Source organism: Ranitomeya imitator, chromosome 4, assembly GCF_032444005.1.
Source record: "Ranitomeya imitator isolate aRanImi1 chromosome 4, aRanImi1.pri, whole genome shotgun sequence".
Taxonomy (NCBI): Eukaryota; Metazoa; Chordata; class Amphibia; order Anura; family Dendrobatidae; genus Ranitomeya; species Ranitomeya imitator.
In genome coordinates, this window is record NC_091285.1 from 287,897,405 (window position 1) to 287,916,123 (window position 18,719).

Sequence of the window (18,719 nt, forward strand, 5' to 3'; positions counted from 1 at the left end):
CCCTAGCCCTAACCCTAGCTCTACCCCTAACCCTACCCCTAACCCTACCCCTACCCCTAACCTAACCCTACCCCTAACCCTACCCCTAACCCTAGCCCTACCCCTAACCCTACCCCTAACCCTACCCCTAACCCTACCCCTAACCCTACCCCTAACCCTACCCCTAACCCTAACCCTAATTTTAGCCCCAACTGCTGTTCTCCTGCCGGCCGGCAGATGGAGACAGATGGCGGGCGCACTGGGCATGCGTCCGCCATGTTCTTCTGCCGGCGGCCAGGAGGAGCAGCAAGAGGATCAAGGGACCTAGGTGAGTATTGTAGGGTCCCCGAATCCCCCTATTTCTCTGTCCTCTGATGTGCGATCACATCAGAGGACAGAGAATTACACTTTACTTTTTTTTTTTTTTTTTGCGGTCGCCGGTAAACAGTTAATTACCGGCGATCGCAAAACAGGGGTCGGTAATACCGACCCCAATCATGCTCTTTGGGGTCTCGGCTACCCCCGGCAGCCGAGACCCCAAAGATTCTCCCGATGCCGGCCGGCGGGCGCACTGCGCATGCGCCTGCCATTTTAAAGATGGCGGCGCCCACCGGGAGACACGAGGAGCATCGGGGGAGCTAGGTGAGTATTGGGGGGCCACCTGGGACCCCTTTTCTCTGTCCTCCGATGTGCGATCACATCGGAGGACAGAGAAATTAAAAAGAGATCGCTTTTTTTTTTTTTTTGCGATCGCCGGTAAACGGTTAATTACCGGCGATCGCAAATGCGGGGTGGGTTAAAAAAACCCCGAATCATGTTCTCTGGGGTCTCTGCTACCCTCGGCAGCCGAGACCCCGGAGAAAATCGGCCTCTGGGGGGCGCTATGGACTTTTTCCACAGCGCCGTTAATTAACGGCGCTGTGGTTTAAGTACCCTTAGCGGCCGCCGTTAAAAGGCGTATCGGCGGTCGCTAAGGGGTTAATGAACTTGAACCTGTGATTGTCTGATCCCTTGTACTATACACAGCAATGCAATAGTATTACTACGTAGTTTGAAAATCGTGGTCTCCTATGAACTCCAGCTACAGGCTGGCTTTCACAGGAGTACAGTAATGACAGGCACAGGGACCTCCAACAGACTCCCAGCCATCAAGGCAACCCATTGGTGCTTCGAGATTACGTCACAGGCGTGCCAATGGGTGAATAGAATGATGCGTCCCCCCTGCAGCCGCACTGTATATGCCACTGCCAGAGATTGACAGTGGCATTTAACAGGTTAAAACACTTAAGGCCAGCTCTGTTCCACCAACTGCTTTTAGAGTCAGAAGATGGTAAAATAAAACAGCCATCATCTGCCGGGAAAGGACAGGGTTCCAACATATGATGTAACTGTGCGTCATATGTTGGGAAGGGGTTAAAGGAAATCTAGTACCAGGTTTTGCTATGTAATCTGAGACTCATGATGTAGGAACAGAGACCATGATTCTAGCGATGGATCACTTACTATTATGATTGCTGCAGTTTTGATAAAATATCTGCTTTCTCTGCTGCAGATCTAACATATCTCTGAATTCTGATCTCTTTAAAACCTCACCCATACCACTGATTGGCAGCTTTCTGTGTACACTGTAAATTGTCAGAAAGCTGCCAATCAGTGGTGAGGGTGAGGTTACACAGAGCAGGAGAACTAGATGTCACAAGACAACTGATAAATAAATACTGATTTTATTGAAACAACAAAACAGCTGAGTAAATTACACATCATTGGAATCAAGGTATATATGCCCCTACATCATGCTGCACTTAAGGTACCGTCACACATAACGATATCCTTAACGATATCGTTGCTTTTTGTGACATAGCAATGATATTGTTAACGAAATCGTTATGTGTGACAGCGACCAACGATCAGGCCCCTGCTGGGAGATCGTTGGTCGCTGGGGAAAGTCCAGGACTTTATTTCGTCGCTGGATCACCCGCTGACATCGCTGAATCGGCGTGTGTGACGCCGATTCAGCGATGTCTTCACTGGTAACCAGGGTAAACATGTTTACCCTGGTTACCAGTGTAAATGTAAAAAAAACAAACACTACATACTTACATTCCGGTGTCTGGTCACGTCCCTCGCCTTCAGCTTCCCGCACTGACTGTGAGCACTGGCCGGCCGTAAAGTACAGCACAGCGGTGACATCACCGCTGTGCTTTACGGCCGGCGCTCAATCTGTGCGGGAAGCTGAAGGCGAGGGACGTGACCAGACACCGGAATTTAAGTATGTAGTGTTTGTTTTTTTTACATTTACACTGGTAACCAGGGTAAACATCGGGTTACTAAGCACGGCCCTGCGCTTAGTAACCCGATGTTTACCCTGGTTACCCGGGGCCTTCGGGATCATTGGTCGCTGGAGAGTTGTCTGTGTGACAGCTGTCTGTGCTCTCCAGCGACCAAACAGCGACGTTGCAGCAATAGGCATCGTTGTCTAGATCGCTGCAGCGTCGCTAAATGTGACGGTACCTTTAGCTAAAACTTACTAAAAGATTTCCTTTAACGATAGGGTTCAGCCACAAGACAGCTAAGGAGATCAGTTATCACTTTTTGATAAGTGATTTGCGAACAAATGATTGCGAGTCCCCTAAGGGGGCTAACTCAAATCAGTAAAAAGTAAAAAAAAAAACAAAAATAAAAATTCAAACCACTTCCCTTTCCCCCATTGAAAATAAAGATATAAAAAAATTAAAAAATACACATATGTGGTATTGCCGGGTTCAGAAAAGGCTGATCTATCAAAATATAAAAACAATTAACCCAATCGGTAAACACCATAAATGGAAAAGATTCAAGAACACCAAAATTGCGTTTTTTTGGTTGCCGCAGTTCCCCAAAAAAGGCTGTAATATGCGATCAAAAATTGAACTCTACTCCACTATGGTAATAACAAAAATGTTGTCTCGGCCCGGAAAAAATAAGCTGTCATAGAGCTTCATCGGCCTAAAAATAAAAATATTACGGGTCTTGGAAAATGGCAACACAACCCCCAATTTATTTTTTTTTAAACTTCTGATTTTTTTCACCACTAAAATATTTTAAAAAAAGGATATGTTTGGTATCACTGTAATCGTATTGATGTGGAGAATTGAATTGCAGGGTCATTTTTGTCACAAAATGTGCACCGTAACAATTCCCCAAAAAACGTCAGAATTGTGTTTTGGTTTTTTTAACAATTTCACCAGACTTGGAATTTGTTTCCCCATTTTCCAGTATACTATGTAGTGACATTAATGATGTCATTCAAAAGTACAACTTCTTCCTCAAAATTCAAGTCCTCAAATGTCTATGTGGACATAAAAATAAAAGAGTTATGGCTCTGGGAAGAAGAGGAGGAAAAAACGGAAATTGGCTGTGTCACAAAGGGATTAAAGGGATCCTGTAGAAATAGAAGAAAATAAAAAAACACTTTATATAAATAAATACATTAAATTAGCAAATTACACTTCTTTTGTTAAGGCCAATTTCACACGTCAGTGTCTCCAATAAGTGTAGTGACAGTTTTCTCACGTACCGGAGACACTGACACACTTAGACCCATTCGGTCTAGGCAGATGTCGGCGTGTTTTGAATAAGACACCTCTCCATTACTAATCCTATAGTTGTTAAAAAGTCTTTTAATTAAATAAAACAATATACACATTTTTACATCTTTATTCTTCTGCCATTCCAAGCGAAGCCCTCGATCTCCTGTAAAAAATGTAAAAATAATAAAACAACAATATACCATACCTGTCCGGCGTTTAGTCAGTCCCATGCAGTAATCCATATCTAGGGGAATTTACAGTTTACAACCAGGACCGCTCCAGGCTGTAAACTACTGGGGAATTAACGATACGCAGCGGGCGCAGGCTCAGTAACTAGCGGTGATGTCACTGAGTCTGAGCTCACTCGCTGGCATGAACTCCTGTGACCTCAGGACCGTGGGAGAATGCAAGTAATGAGGTCATGGCAGTTCAAGCTCTGTCACAGTGACCTCATCACTTACATTCTCACACGGTCCTGAGGTCACACGAGTTCATGCTGGCGAGCGAGCAGAGACCCAGTGACGTCAGCGCTAGTTATTGAGCCTGTGCCCACTGCGTATCATTCATTCTTTCTCCCCTGCTCGCCGGTCGAGTAGGGGAGAAGAATGGATGACCGCTGGCTTCAGCACCATACGCAGGGGAACAGCGCTTACTGCAGTGCTGCTTCCCGGTGGCCGTCCGTGTGGTCCTGATGCGGCACACGTTTGCCACACTTGTGCCACATGTAGGACACACGGATTTCTCCGGTACCGTGTTTACCGGTACCGGAAATATCAGAACGTGTGAAATCGGCCTAAGGGAGATAATCACTGTAAAAATGTTAAAATCGCTGTTGTCTTGTTATACTGACAAAATGTGTCCTGTTATCCTAAATGTTAATCTAACTGGTGCAGGTGCGGGAATATCATTGATGCAACCTGTGCGGCCACACAGGGGCCCAGGAGGTAAGGGGGCCCATTGCTACCTCCATAACAGGAGCAATTTTGCATTTTTATGAGCTCTTTGGCTGCAAAGGATCCATATATTGTTCTTGCGCAGGGGGACTTTCCTGTCTGTGTCTGACAGTGGACTGTTTACTGTATGTGTAGTAGAAAATGCTGCTTCTGTGACCTGGAGATAGCTTGACAGAATGTGGCATAGGTTATCTTCAGGTTGAAAAACAGTCATTCAGCATTCAGATCGACATGGTGGATAGCAGTGTTAGCAACTGCTTCTTACTTTCCTACCCCCTGGTATCTTTATTATTAGATCACAATGACATGATGGAAAGCAGCATCTGCAGCCTCTTCTTACCTCAGCACTTAAGGTATTTACAGTATTAGATCAGAAAGACACTGAAAAGCAATGTGAGCAGCCTCTTCTTATCACCGCACCCTTGGTATCTCCAGTATTAAATCAGAAAGACAGGTTGGACCAGAGCCGCCATGAGGGCATTACTGCCCTGACTGGGGTATGGGGCCAGATGACCAGAGGGGGCCCGTATTGGGCCCCGTCTCTTCTAGTCATCGGCCCCAGTAGAAGGATGCAGAAACTGAACTTGCATCCGAGACACAGGTTCAGTTAAACTCTATTGCTGTGTGAGTCCGGGCCTGCACGACAATAGTTAAATGCCGCCAGCCAATTGTAGGCTGGCAGCTGACGTCAGCGCACACGTCGCCGGCGTATGAGATCATTGTCATTCGCAGGTGAGTCGTGCTGCAACAGCGTGGAGGAAACTTCGCCACAGGAGTACGTTAAGAAGAAAGTTGATTTTTTTATTGCAAGAGGCAGGGGGGCAGGATGGGAGACACGGTGGCAGGATGGGAAACATGGGGGCAGGATGGGACACACGGGGGCAGGATGGGAGACACGGGGGCAGGATGGGAGACATGGGGACACGATGGGAAACACAGGGGGCAAGATTGGAGACACAGGAGGCAAGAATGGAGACACAGGGGGCAAGAATGGAGACACAGGGGGCAAGAATGGAGACACGGGGCAAGAATCGAGATATAGGGCAAGAATGGAGATATGGTGCAAGAATGGAGACACAGGGGGGAATAATGGAGACACGGGGCAGGATGGGAGACACAGGGCGAAGAATGGAGACACGGGGAAGAGTGGAGATATGGGACAGGATGGGAGACACAGGGGGCGGGATGGGAGACAAAGGGGAAAGAATGGAGACACAGGGGAAAGAATGGAGACTGTTATGATTAGGTAATTCAGTACCACAATGGACATAGAAGTCAGAGCACATACAGTGACCTGACAATAACCCAAAAACATAGAACGAGCTCTGAGACGTGGGAACTCTGCTGACCGCAATCCCTAATCCTCTCCAACCACACTAAAGGCAGCCGTGGATTGCGCCTAACGCTCCCTATGCAACTCGGCACAGCCTGAGAAACTAGCTAGCCTGAAGATAGAAAATAAGCCTACCTTGCCTCAGAGAAATACCCCAAAGGAAAAAGCAGCCCCCCACATATAATGACTGTGAGTTAAGATGAAAAGACAAACGTAGAGATGAAATAGATTTAGCAAAGTGAGGCCCGACTTTCTGAACAGAGCGAGGATAGGAAAGGTAACTTTGCGGTCAACACAAAACCCTACAAACAACCACGCAAAGGGGACAAAAAGACCCTCCGTACCGACTAACGGCACGGAGGTACACCCTCTGCGTCCCAGAGCTTCCAGCAAGCAAGAAAAACCAAATAAGCAAGCTGGACAGAAAAAAACAGCAAACAAAAATAACAAAAGCGGAACTTAGCTATGCAGAGCAGCAGGCCACAGGAACGATCCAGGAGGAAGCAAGTCCAATACTAGAACATTGACTGGAGGCCAGGATCAAAGCACTAGATGGAGTTAAATAGAGCAGCACCTAACGACTTCACCACATCACCTGAGGAAGGAAACTCAGAAGCCGCAGTACCACTCTCCTCCAACGGAAGCTCATAGAGAGAATCAGCCGAAGTACCACTTGTGACCACAGGAGGGAGCTCTGCCACAGAATTCACAACAGTACCCCCCCCTTGAGGAGGGGTCACCGAACCCTCACCAGAGCCCCAGGACGACCAGGATGAGCCACATGAAAGGCACAAACAAGATCGGGAGCATGGACATCAGAGGCAAAGACCCAGGAATTATCTTCCTGAGCATAACCCTTCCACTTAACCAGATACTGGAGTTTCCATCTTGAAACACGAGAATCCAAAATCTTCTCCACAATATACTCCAACTCCCCCTCCACCAAAACCGGAGCAGGAGGATCAACAGATGGAACCATAGGTGCCACGTATCTCCGCAACAATGACCTATGGAATACGTTATGGATGGAAAAAGAATCTGGAAGGGTCAAACGAAAAGACACAGGATTAAGAACCTCAGAAATCCTATACGGACCAATGAAACGAGGTTTAAACTTAGGAGAGGAAACCTTCATAGGAATATGACGAGAAGACAACCAAACCAAATCCCCAACACGAAGTCGGGGACCCACACAGCGTCTGCGATTAGCGAAACGTTGAGCCTTCTCCTGGGACAAGGTCAAATTGTGCACTACATGAGTCCAAATCTGCTGCAACCTGTCCACCACAGTATCCACACCAGGACAGTCCGAAGACTCAACCTGCCCTGAAGAGAAATGAGGATGGAACCCAGAGTTGCAGAAAAACGGCAAAACCAAGGTAGCCGAGCTGGCCCGATTATTAAGGGCGAACTCAGCCAAAGGCAAAAAGGACACCCAGTCATCCTGATCAGCAGAAACAAAGCATCTCAGATATGTTTCCAAGGTCTGATTGGTTCGTTCGGTCTGGCCATTAGTCTAAGGATGGAAAGCCGAGGAAAAAGACAAGTCAATGCCCATCCTTGCACAAAAAGCTCGCCAAAACCTCGAAACAAACTGGGAACCTCTGTCAGAAACGATATTCTCTGGAATGCCATGTAAACGAACCACATGCTGGAAGAACAATGGCACCAAATCAGAGGAGGAAGGTTATTTAGACAAGGGTACCAAATGGACCATCTTAGAGAAGCGATCAGAAACCACCCAAATGACTGACATTTTTTGAGAGACAGGAAGATCTGAAATAAAATCCATAGAGATATGTGTCCAAGGCCTCTTCGGGACCGGCAAGGGCAAAAGCAACCCACTGGCACGAGAACAGCAGGGCTTAGCCCGAGCACAAATCCCACAGGACTGCACAAAAGAACGCACATCCTGCGACAGAGATGGCCACCAAAAGGTTCTAGCCACTAACTCTCTGGTACCAAAGATTCCAGGATGACCAGCCAACACCGAACAATGAACCTCAGAGATAACTTTATTCGTCCACCTATCAGGGACAAACAGTTTCTCCGCTGGGCAACGATCAGGTTTATTAGCCTGAAATTTTTGCAGCACCCGCCGCAAATCAGGGGAGATGGCAGACAAAATTACTCCCTCTTTGAGAATACCCGCCGGCTCAGATAAACCCGTAGAGTCGGGCACAAAACTCCTAGACAGGGCATCCGCCTTCACATTTTTAGAGCCCAGAAGGTACGAAACCACAAAGTCAAAACGGGAGAAAAACAGCGACCAACGAGCCTGTCTAGGATTCAACCGTTTGGCAGACTCGAGATAAGTCAAGTTCTTGTGATCAGTCAAGACCACCACACGATGCTTAGCTCCTTCAAGCCAATGACGCCACTCCTCGAATGCCCACTTCATGGCCAGCAACTCTCGATTGCCAACATCATAATTTCGCTCAGCAGGCGAAAACTTCCTGGAAAAGAAGGCGCATGACTTCATCACCGAGCAATCAGAACCTCTTTGCGACAAAACAGCCCCCGCTCCAATTTCAGAAGCATCAACCTCGACCTGGAACGGAAGCGAAACATCTGGTTGGCACAACACAGGGGCAGAAGAAAAACGACGCTTTAACTCTTGAAAAGCTTCCACAGCAGCAGAAGACCAATTGACCACATCAGCACCCTTCTTGGTCAAATCGGTCAATGGTTTAGCAATACTAGAAAAATTACAGATGAAGCGACGATAAAAATTAGCAAAGCCCAGGAACTTTTGCAGACTCTTCAGAGATGTCGGCTGAGTCCAATCATAGATGGTCTGGACCTTAACAGGGTCCATCTTGATAGTAGAAGGGGAAAAAATGAACCCCAAAAATGAAACCTTCTGAACACCAAAGAGACACTTTGATCCCTTCACAAACAAAGAATTAGCACGCAGGACCTGGAACACCATTCTGACCTGCTTCACATGAGACTCCCAATCATCCGAGAAGACCAAAACATCATCCAAGTATACAATCAGGAATTTATCCAGGTACTCTCGGAAGATGTCATGCATAAAGGACTGAAACACTGATGGAGCATTGGCAAGTCCGAATGGCATAACCAGGTACTCAAAATGGCCCTCGGGCGTATTAAATGCAGTTTTCCATTCATCGCCCCGCTTAATACGCACAAGATTATACGCACCACGAAGATCTATCTTGGTGAACCAACTAGCCCCCTTAATCCGAGCAAACAAATCAGATAGCAGCGGCAAGGGGTACTGAAATTTGACCGTGATTTTATTTAGAAGGCGGTAATCAATACAAGGTCTCAGCGAACCATCCTTCTTGGCCACAAAAAAGAACCCTGCTCCCAATGGCGACGATGACGGGTGAATATGACCCTTCTCCAAGGATTCTTTTACGTAACTCCGCATAGCGGCGTGCTCAGGCACAGATAAATTAAACAGTCGACCTTTAGGAAACTTACTACCAGGAATCAAATCGATAGCACAATCACAATCCCTATGCGGAGGTAGGGCATTGGACTTGGGCTCATCAAATACATCCCGGTAATCTGACAAGAACTCTGGGACCTCAGAAGGGGTGGATGACGAAATAGACAGAAATGGGACATCGCCATGTACCCCCTGACAACCCCAGCTGGACACAGACATAGATTTCCAATCTAATACTGGGTTATGGACTTGTAGCCATGGCAACCCCAACACGACCACATCATGCAGATTATGCAACACCAGAAAGCGAATATCCTCCTGATGTGCAGGAGCCATGCACATGGTCAGCTGGGTCCAGTACTGAGGCTTATTCTTGGCCAAAGGCGTAGCATCAATTCCTCTCAATGGAATAGGACACTGCAAGGGCTCCAAGAAAAACCCACAACGCCTAGCATACTCCAAGTCCATCAAATTCAGGGCAGCGCCTGAATCCACAAATGCCATGACAGAATAAGATGACAAAGAGCAGATCAAAGTAACGGACAAAAGAAATTTTGACTGTACCGTACCAATGGTGGCAGACCTAGCGAACCGCTTAGTGCGCTTAGGACAATCGGAGATAGCATGAGTGGAATCACCACAGTAGAAACACAGCCCATTCTGACGTCTGTGTTCTTGCCGTTCAGCTCTGGTCAAAGTCCTATCGCACTGCATAGGCTCAGGTTTATGCTCGGATAATACCGCCAAATGGTGCACAGATTTACGCTCACGCAAGCATCGACCGATCTGAATGGCCGAAGACATAGACTCATTCAAACCAGCAGGCATAGGAAATCCCACCATGACATCTTTAAGGGCTTCAGAGAGACCCTTTCTGAAAATCGCTGCCAGCGCACATTCATTCCACTGAGTGAGCACGGACTACTTCCTAAACCTCTGACAATATACCTCTACCTCATCCTGACCCTGACACAGAGCCAGCAAATTTTTCTCTGCCTGATCCACTGAATTAGGTTCTTCATACAGCAATCCGAGCGCCAGAAAAAACGCATCAATATTACATAATGCAGGATCTCCTGGCGCAAGGGAAAACGCCCAGTCTTGAGGGTCGCCACGTAATAAAGAAATGATGATCCTAACTTGTTGAACTGGGTCACCAGAGGAGCGAGGTTTCAAAGCCAGAAACAGTTTACAATTATTTTTGAAACTTAGAAATTTAGCTCTATCTCCAGAAAACAAATCAGGAATAGGAATTCTTGGTTCTAACATAGAATTCTGAGCCACAAAGTCTTGAATATGTTGTACTCTTGCAGTGAGATGATCCACACATGAAGACAGACCTTTAATGTCCATCACTACACCTGTGTCCTGAACCACCCAAATGTCTAGGGGGAAAAAAAGGCAAAACACAGTGCAAAGAAAAAAAAATGGTCTCAGAACTTCTTTTTTCCCTCTATTGAGAAGCATTAGTACCTTGGCCTCCAGTACTGTTATGAACAGGTAATTCAGAACCACAATGGGTCTAGTGGTTAAGAGTTACCAATAACAAGGACGAGCTCTGAGACGTGGGAACTCTGCTGACCGCAGTCCCTAATCCTATCATACCACACTAGAGGTAGCCGTGGATTGCGCCTAACGCTCCCTATGCAACTCGGCACAGCCTGAGAAACTAGCTAGCCCTGAAGATAGAAAAATAAGTCTACCTTGCCTCAGAGAAATTCCCCAAAGGAAAAGGCAGCCCCCCACATATAATGACTGTGAGTTAAGATGAAAATACAAACACAGAGATGAAATAGATTTTAGCAAAGTGAGGCCCGACTGACTGAATAGACCGAAGATAGGAAAGATTACTTTGCGGTCAACACAAAACCCTACAAACAACCACGCAGAGGGGCAAAAAGACCCTCCGCACCAACTAACGGTACGGAGGTACCCCCTCTGCGTCCCAGAGCTTCCAGCAAGCAAGAAAAACCAATAGCGCAAGCTGGACAGAAAATATAGCAACAAAAGTAACACCAGCAAAACTTAGCTTATGCAGGAAAGACAGGCCACAGGAACGATCCAGGAGAGAGCAAGATCCACACTAGAACATTGACTGGAGGCCAAGAGCAAAGCACTAGGTGGAGTTAAATAGAGCAGCACCTAACGACTTAACCTCATCACCTGAGGAAGGAAACTTAGAAGCCGCAGTACCACTCACATCCACCAACGGAAGCTCATAGACAGAATCAGCCGAAGTACCACTTGTGACCACAGGAGGGAGCTCGACCACAGAATTCACAACAAAGGGGTCACCGAACCCTCACCAGAGCCCCCAGGCCGATCAGGATGAGCCAAGTGAAATGCAAGAACCAAATCGGTGGCATGGACATCAGAGGCAACAACCCAAGAATTATCCTCCTGGCCATAACCCTTCCACTTGACAAGATACTGAAGCCTCCGCCTTGAAAAACGAGAATCCAAAATCTTCTCAACCTCATATTCCAACTCTCCCTCAACCAACACCGGGGCAGGAGGTCAACCGAGGGAACAACGGGCACCACATATCTCCGCAACAAAGATCTATGGAAAACATCATGAATGGCAAAAGAGGCAGGAAGAGCCAAACGAAAAGAGACCGGATTAATAATTTCAGAAATTTTTTAAGGACCAATAAACCGAGGCTTAAACTTAGGAGAAGAAACCTTCATAGGAACATGACGAGAAGACAACCAAACCAAATCCCCCACACGGAGCCGGGGACCAACACACCGACGGCAGTTAGCAAAACGTTGAGCCTTTTCCTGAGACAACGTCAAATTGTCCACCACATGAGTCCAAATCTGCTGCAGCCTGTCCACCACAGAATTAACACCAGGACAATCAGAAGGCTCAACCTGCCCAGAAGAAAAACGAGGATGAAAACCAAAATTACAAAAGAAAGGTGAAACCAAAGTAGCCAAACTAGCCCGATTATTAAGGGCAAATTCAGCCAACGGCAAGAAAGACACCCAATCATCCTGATCAGCAGACACAAAGCATCTCAAATAGGTTTCCAAGGTCTGATTAGTTCGCTCAGTTTGGCCATTAGTCTGAGGATGAAACGCCGAAGAAAAAGACAAATCAATGCCCATCCTAGCACAAAAGGCCCGCCAAAATCTAGAGACAAACTGAAAACCTCTGTCAGAGACAATATTCTCCGGAATGCCATGCAAACGAACCACATGCTGAAAAAATAATGGAACCAGATCTGAGGAGGAAGGCAACTTAGGCAAAGGTACCAGATGGACCATTTTAGAGAACCGGTCACAAACAACCCAGATAACAGACATCTTCTGGGAAACAGGAAGATCCGAAATAAAATCCATGGAAATATGCGTCCAGGGCCTCTCAGGGACCGGCAAAGGCAAAAGCAACCCACTAGCGCGGGAACAGCAAGGCTTGGCCCGGGCGCAAGTCCCACAGGACTGCACAAAAGCACGCACATCGCGAGACAAGGAAGGCCACCAAAAGGACCTAGCAACCAAATCTCTGGTACCAAAAATCCCAGGATGACCAGCCAACACTGAACAATGAACCTCAGAAATTACCTTACTTGTCCATCTATCAGGAACAAACAGCTTCCCCACTGGACAGCGGTCAGGCCTATCAGCCTGAAATTCCTGAAGCACCTGCCGCAAATCAGGGGAGATAGCAGAAAGAATCACCCCCTCCTTAAGAATGCCAACCGGCTCCAGGACTCCAGGAGAATCAGGCGAAAAACTCCTAGAGAGGGCATCAGCCTTAACATTCTTAGATCCCGGAAGATATGAGACCACAAAATCAAAATGGGAGAAAAACAGGGACCATCGAGCCTGTCTAGGATTCAGCCGCTTGGCCGACTCGAGAAAAATCAGATTCTTATGATCGGTCAGGACCACAACACGGTGTTTGTCTCCCTCAAGCCAATGTCGCCACTTCTCAAACGCCCACTTCATAGCCAACAACTCCTGATTGCCAACATCATAATTGCGTTCCGCAGGCAAAAACTTTCTGGAAAAAAAAGCACACGGTTTCATCAAAGAACCATCAGACTCCCTCTGAGACAAAACGGCCCCTGCCCCAATCTCAGAAGCGTCGACCTCAACCTGAAAAGGAAGAGAAACATCCGGTTGACGCAACACAGGGGCAGAAGTAAATTGGCGTTTAAGCTCCTGAAAGGCCTCAACAGCCTCAGAGGACCAATTCGTCACATCAGCGCCTTTCTTCGTCAAATCAGTAAGGGGCTTAACCACACTGGAAAAGTTGGCAATGAAACGGCGATAGAAATTAGCAAAGCCCAAAAATTTTTGAAGACCCTTCACAGATGTGGGTTGGATCCAGTCATGAATAGCTTGGACCTTAACAGGATCCATTTCTATAGACGAGGGAGAAAAAATAAAACCCAAAAAAGAGACCTTCTGAACTCCGAATAGGCACTTAGACCCCTTCACAAATAAAGCATTATCACGAAGGATCTGGAACACCATCCTGACCTGCTTCACATGAGACTCCCAATAATTGGAAAAAATCAAATATCATCCAAATATACGACCATGAATTTATCAAGATAATTGCGGAAAATATCATGAAAGACTGGAACACAGATGGAGCATTAGAGAGCCCAAATGGCATCACAAGGTATTCAAAATGGCCTTCGGGCGTATTAAATGCAGTTTTCCATTCGTCACCCTGTTTAATACGAACAAGATTATATGCCCCTCGGAGGTCAATCTTAGTAAACCAACTAGCCCCCTTAATCTGAGCAAACAAATCAGTAAGCAAAGGCAAGGGGTATTGGAATTTGACCGTGATCTTATTAAGAAGACAATAATCAATACAGGGTCTCAAGGAGCCATCCTTCTTAGCAACAAAAAAGAAACCCGCTCCCAATGGTGACGAAGAGGGCCGAATATGCCCTTTCTCCAAAGATTCCTTAACATAGCTCCGCATGGCGGCATGCTCTGGCACAGACAGATTGAAAAGTCGGCCCTTAGGGAACTTACAACCTGGAATCAAGTTAATAGCACAATCACAGTCCCTATGTGGAGGAAGGGAACTGGACTTGGGCTCATCAAATACATTGGGGAAATCCGACAAAAACTCAGGGACCTCAGAAGAGGGGGAAGAGGAAATTGACATCAAAGGAACGTCAATATGTACTCCTCGACAACCCCAACTAGTCACAGACATAGTTTTCCAATCCAGCACCGGATTATGTTCCTGTAACCATGGAAATCCCAGTACAACAACATCATGCAGGTTATGCAACACCACAAAACGGCAATCTTCCTGATGTGCAGGAGCCATGTACATAGTCATCTGTGTCCAGTACTGAGGTTTATCCTTGGCCAAGGGTGTAGCATCAATGCCCCTCAAAGGAATAGGGCTCTGCAAAGGCTGCAAGGAAAAACCACAGCGCCTGGCGAATTCTAAGTCCATTAAGTTCAGGGCAGCGCCTGAATCCACAAATGCTATGACAGAAAAGGACGACAATGAGCAAATCAGGGTCACAGATAAGAGAAATTTAGGCTGTATAGTACTAATGGTAACAGACCTAGCGACTCTCTTAGTACGCTTAGGGCAATCAGAGATAACATGAGCCGAATCACCACAGTAAAAACACAGCCTATTCTGACATCTGAATTCCTGCCATTCTATTCTAGTCAAAATCCTATCACATTGCATAGGTTCAGGACTTTGCTCAGAGGATACTGCCATATGGTGCACAGCTTTGCGCTCGCGCAGACGCCGATCAATCTGAATGGCTAGAGACATAGATTCGCTCAAACCGGCAGGCGTAGGAAAGCCCACCATAACATCTTTAAGGGTTTCAGAAAGACCTTTTCTGAAAATAGCAGCCAGAGCCTCTTCATTCCATTTAGTGAGCACAGACCATTTTCTAAATTTCTGGCAGTATAACTCTGCCGCTTCCTGACCTTGACACAAGGCCTACAGGGTTTTTTCTGCATGATCCACAGAATTAGGTTCGTCATACAATAATCCGAGCGCCTGAAAAAATGCATCTACATTCAATAATGCCGGATCCCCTGTTTCAAGAGAAAAAGCCCAGTCTTGAGGGTCACCACGCAGCAAGGATATGATGATTTTTACTTGCTGAATGGGATCACCAGAAGAACGGGGTTTCAAAGCAAAAAACAATTTGCAGTTATTTTTAAAGTTCAAAAACTTGGATCTGTCCCCAAAAAACAAATCAGGAGTAGGAATTCTGGGCTCTAAAGCCGGAGTCTGGACAACATAGTCCTGGATATTCTGTACTCTTGCAGCAAGTTGATCCACACGAGAAAACAAACCCTGAACATCCATGCCAAAACATATATCCTGAACCACCCAGATATCAAGAGGGAAAAAAAAGACAAACCAAAGCACAGAAAAAAAAATGGTTCAGAACTTTCTTTTCCTTCTTTTGAGATGCATTTAATTCATTTTTGGCCACTTGTACTGTTATGATCTGGTGGTTTAGGAACAACATGAGACAAGCTCTGAAGGAGGTGGTATCTGTACTGACCGGAAACCCTGAACCTAGCAGCGCAACTAAAAATAGCCGTGGGGGGTACCTGACGCTCCCTAGACCCCTCGGCACAGCCTAAGATCTAACTTCCCCTAAAGATGGAAACAGGAAACCTATCTTGCCTCAGAGAAAATCCCCAAAGGAAAGATAGCCCCCCACAAATATTGACGGTGAGAGGAGGGGAAAATAACATACGCAGAAATTAAATCAGATTTTAGCATAGGAGGCCAGTCTAGCTTGATAGATAGGACAGGAAAGGATACTGTGCGGTCAGTATAAAAACTACAAAACAATCCACACAGAGTTTACAAAAATCTCCACACCTGACTAAAGGTGTGGAGGGTAAATCTGCTTCCCAGAGCTTCCAGCTAACAGAAATAATCCATACTGACAAGCTGGACAAATATAGAATGCACAGAACAATAAGTCCACAACATGTGGACTGAAAAGAGCAAAGCCAGAACTTATCTTTGCAGAACTGGTCAGGAAACCAGGAGAATCCAAGCAGAGATGTGAATCCAGCCAGGAAACATTGACAAGTGGCACAGGCTGAAGAAAGAGCCAGACTTAAATAGCAGAGCAGAAGAGACGATAAGTGGAGGCAGCTGAAGACAGCTAACTCCAAGGAGCAGCCATACCACTAGAAACCACAAGAGGGAGCCCAAGAGCAGAACTCACAAAAGTGCCACTTACAACCACCGGAGGGAGCCCAAGAGCAGAATTCACAACACTGGCCATGGTGCGGTGGTATTTGTCCCTTGTATGTGATATTATTGGTCCTTTTAAAAATTGAAAAGTAAATAAAAATATACCAAAATTGTATTGGATATTTTAACAAATGATTAATACGATAGAGTAGAGCTCTTTTAGTAGAGTAGAGCTCTTTTGACCAAAACAAAAGCTGCTGGCTATATGTGTGATCTAGTGATGGGAACTGTTAATGTGTGATTGGTGAGAAGTGGAGTTTTTCCAAGACAGAGCGGTGGGGCTGTGGACAGTTTGAAGGGTGGAGGCGGGGCTGGGGTGGAGCCTGGGTGTAGTCTCAGGGGCCCTGAAAATGTTTCCAGTATGGGGCCCCGAAATTCCTAGTGGCATCCCTGGGTGGGACAGCAGTGTAAGAAACTTGTTCTTAATGCTGCATATCTCCAGTGAATATCTCCAGTATTACTGTAGATCGATATATTCTCTGGGAGCCCATTTCTCAGGGAGGGAGGAGGGTAAAGCTTCCTATTGTACATGCTATCAGGCACCTTTCCTCTTAATTCTAGGACTAGTTTCTTTGTATCTAACAAGACGGTGGCCATTTTAATGTATTACAGTGATTACTTCAAAACTAATGTGACACAGATATTTATGAATTTATTTATATTGACAAGGTATTATATTGTGTGTCATATTAGTGTTCTTGGGGCAATGTAGGGGTCATCATAATGTGTGGTGGACATGGGAGTTATCCTACTATGGTGGTGGGATAGTGGGGGACAGAGGCATAGAAAGGGTTTCTGTTCAGGGAGGCGAAACTTCTCATTTGGCCCCTAACTAGGTAACCTTGAATACAACTCGGTGACGCACCCTAATAGTGGAGGAGGACCGCAGCAGATGACCGTGCTGCTACTGAAAATAATCTCTATATAAAGACCAACATGGATATTACTGCCATATGGTCAGTGGTAGATACCAGTCCTACAGAACATAAGATATCACTGCACAGTTACAGATAATGACTTACCGCTGACGTTCTTTCTGATGGAGTCGTTCACTTTTCAAGTCTTTTCCATCTGGCCCAGACCGAAATGACAACTTCTTCCAGCCACGATTCAGCTGCAGAGAATACAACAAAGACACATTTCACTTCTCATATTCCAGCCTCATCACCATCTATTCCCAACCTGCACAAACTCCTCATCCTGCTGATATCCCAATATTGAGCCGCTGCTGCCATATGTGTCCCTATTTCAACACCTACTGTGTGGTTCACTGTGCCTTCTAAATTCTAAAGCAACCTTCTAGAATATAGTAATACCGGGTGCAAGTGCTCTAGAAACCAGTGCCCATATTTTGCCCCTAGAAAGTAATATTGCCCTCTATGTGCCCCTTTAATAGTCACAGTAACCTGAGTTCCCCTATAACAATAAGTGACCACTTTACATTTAATAATGTCCCGAGTCTCCCCCATGTACAGCTCCCCTATACACATTATGATGCTCTCTTATACACAATATAATGCACCCTTACTGTATAGCACCACCCACACAGTATACTGACCCCTTAGTGTTCCCCAAACTGTTTGATGGCTCCAACACTGTATGATGACCCCCTCACTGTAATCTCCACACTGTGTGATGGCCCCCTCACTGTAATCTCCACACTGTATGATGGCCCCTAGAAAGCCTCCATATAGTATAATGCACCAGATAGTCCTCAATATAGTATAATGCACTCCCCATAGGCCTCCATATTGTATAATGCACTCCCCATAGGCCTCCACATAATATAATGCACTCCCATAGGCCTATTCTATATTGTATAATGCACTCCCCATAGGCAGAAGCTATATTGTATAATGCACCCCATAGGCAGACTCTGTAGCAAAGGCAGCCCCCATAGGCAGACTCTGTAGTATAAGGCAGCTCCCATAGGCAGACTCTGTAGTAAAAGGCAACTCCCATAGGCAGACTCTGTAGTAAAAGGCAGCTCCCATAGGCAGACTCTGTAGTATAAGGCAGCCCCATAGGCAGACTCTGTAGTATAAGGCAGCCCCCATAGGCAGACTCTGTACTATAAGGCAGCCCATAGGCAGACTCTGCAGTATAAAGCAGCCCCCATAGGCAGACTCTGTAGCATAAGGCAGCCCCCATAGGCAGACTCTGTAGTATAAGGCAGCCCTTAAAGGCAGACTCTGTAGTATAAGGCAGCCCCCATAGGCAGACTGTAG

At 46.2% G+C, this 18,719-nt stretch overlaps 1 protein-coding gene across 1 annotated transcript in view; it reads left to right on the forward strand.

Annotated features, from left to right (window-relative positions):
• The window catches only part of TMEM117 (transmembrane protein 117), a 629,598-nt gene that overhangs the window by 597,168 nt on the left and 13,711 nt on the right, over positions 1-18,719 (forward strand). The gene's annotated exons all lie outside the window — the stretch shown is intronic.